General features: G+C 42.6%; 1 pseudogene; it reads right to left on the minus strand.

The window, feature by feature from the left end:
- Window positions 1-229: 229 nt before the first annotated feature.
- On the minus strand, window positions 230-1,944 carry LOC126991161 (hemocyanin-like; annotated as a pseudogene).
- Between the last annotated feature and the right edge of the window lie 843 nt (window positions 1,945-2,787).

Here is a 2,787-nt window from a genome sequence, read left to right on the forward strand (position 1 = left end):
GTGGCGCCACAACTGCTGTCGTTTGGTGCCGAATACTTCTCAAAAATACTGACAGTACAAATGACAGTTATAAAATTAAGAGTGACTAATAAAAATTATAAAAATGATAACCATTTAAAATGGAGAAATTTAGTTGGCAAGTTCAACAAACATATAGTATCACTGGAAGATAACATAACTAGCAACAGTGCTACTTGGTGACATAAATGAGATGAAATAAGATAAAGATATAGCATATCGGCTATTAGTAGTCTCTGCTTTGGTTTTCTGTGTTGTGTAAAAAGTTTTGGTTTTGTCTTATTTCTGTATAATCACAGTGCTCCCTGAAGATGTTGTCGATGCGCTTGTGCAGCCCCCAGGCGGCGGGGTCACGGGGGTATAGCTCCATGTGGGCGACCACGCCAGGGGGCAGGTCGTATTTGTCCTTGGGGTCAACCTGACGGTCGAGCATGGTGTAGGCCAGGGTGGTGAGGTTGCCGTAGTGCTTGCGGTTGGGGCTGTAGTAAGACGACTGGATGATGTCACCCAGGACTGCGATGCCGTTGTCATTTTCAATATTGATCTTTTCTCCCTGGTCGCTCTCCACATAGCCGTGGGCAATGGCGTCGTTGATGCGGTCCACCATGTGGATAAGTTCGTGGATTTTGCCGACCCTGTGGACGTCCTGCAGCTGGAAGTCGTCGTTGCGGATGGGGAAGGAGCGCCGAACTTGTAGGTGGTCTGGGAGCAAAGCCCTCGTGCAGCAGCTCGTCCAGTTTCAGCTCCTCGAGGAGGGCATGTAGTTGGAGATGCGCTCGGCGTCGTAGCGGCTGAGGAGCTGGTGGTGGGCGTAGAAAGTTCTCTCCCTTCCTGTCAATGCGGTAGCCGTAGGTGTCCTTCCACCAGAATGGGTTTTCCAGGTGGATCATGAAGTGGTGAGTGTCAATGCCGAGGTCCTCACGGTAGTAGGCGACTCTCTGTTCCATGTCGTGGAGGTTGACAGTGAAGTTGTTCTGGAAGACCATGTTCCTCAGCTTCATCTCGTTAACCTCGTCGGCTTGCCCGATGACCTGGGCCTTGGTGAAGTAGTGGGGCTTGACTTCGTAGACGGCTGGCAGCACGACGTGCTGTGAGGGGAGTGTTTGATGGCATGGTAGGCGGCGTACAGGAATTCCTCCTCGTTGACTCGCTCCCTGAAGTAGGCGGCGTTGCTGGAGACGTAGTTCCAGTCCTTGCACTGCATGAACACCTCGAACAGCATGACTGCCTCCTCCAGGTGGCGTTTGTTGGTGGCGGTAGCCCAGTGCTTCTTCTCCAGCAATCGTTTGTTTGTTAACTTGTCCACGAGCTTCTCGACATGCAGGTATCCGCCACTGGGTTGAAGGTCATGGCCTTCTGCTGCAAGTTGCTGTCGCGGATCGGCTCGAAGATCTTGTAGAAGGCGTAGTTCACGTCACGTTGTATCTGGTAGTCATCTGTCGTGAATCAAATATTGATATATACATTTAATTAGCTACAGGATTTTTAATAATCCTATGCTAGTATTTAAAGTGTTACCTAAAAGAACGTTCTCTGATGATTTTACACTGTGTGTATAAGAAATTATTACATTTATTTCCAATTTTTCAATAATGCGAGAATAAAAAATCAAAGCACATTAGTGTGTGTGTGTGTGTGTGTGTGTGTGTGTGTGTGTGTGTGTGTGTGTGTGTGTGTGTGTGCGCATTCCTTCAGGCTATGTAAATTTGTGGAAGAGAAAAATATTTAAAACAAGAACATCACCACATATGCACTATAGTTTACCTGCTGGGGCATCCGACATAAACCCAACGCCGGGCCAGGCAGCGGCGGCGCCGAGGGCCACGAGAGCAAACACAACCAGGACCTTCATGCTGGAGCTAGTGCTGCCTCTGCTAACCTGCTGCCGTCTTATATACCCAGCGGGCCACGGGGGGTGCGCGATAACTGTTTCCACTTGGATGCCTTAGTAACAAATTTGTTTTATTTTTTGTAATTCTCTTACGTTGCTGATTGTTTACTGCTACTTGATGACTTATGTATGTATGTCAACAGGTATAAATGTGTTTGTTTAAGAATGTACGTATGTATGTATGTTTCTATGTATAAATATATGTCAATATGTGGGAATATACGTATGCATATATGTTTGTGTATATATATATATATATATATATATATATATATATATATATATATATATATATATATATATATATATATATATATATATATATATATATATATATATATATATATATATATATATATTTTTTTTTTTATAGCTACGGAGACAGTTCAAGGGCTTAATGAAAAAAACAAAAGGCCCGCTACTTACTGCTCCAGAACAGAGGTTAAAGGAGTGTTCAAAATCAGAGGTCAATTCGGGAGGAGAGGTGTCCTGATACCCTCCTCTTGAAAGAGTTCAAGTCATAGGCAGGAGGAAATACAGATGAAGGAAGATTGTTCCAGAGTTTACCAGCGTGAGGGATGAAAGAGTGAAGATGCTGGTTAACTCTTGCATAAGGGGTTTGGACAGTATAGGGATGAGCATGAGTAGAAGGTCTTGTGCAGCGGGGCTGCGGGAGGAGGGGAGGCATGCAGTTAGCAAGCTCAGAAGAGCAGTCAGTATGAAAATATCGATAGAATATATATATATATATATATATATATATATATATATATATATATATATATATATATATATATATATATATATATATATATATATATATATATATATATATATATATATATATATATATATATATATATATATATATATATATA

Source organism: Eriocheir sinensis, unplaced genomic scaffold (assembly GCF_024679095.1).
Source record: "Eriocheir sinensis breed Jianghai 21 unplaced genomic scaffold, ASM2467909v1 Scaffold247, whole genome shotgun sequence".
NCBI lineage: Eukaryota > Metazoa > Arthropoda > Malacostraca > Decapoda > Varunidae > Eriocheir > Eriocheir sinensis.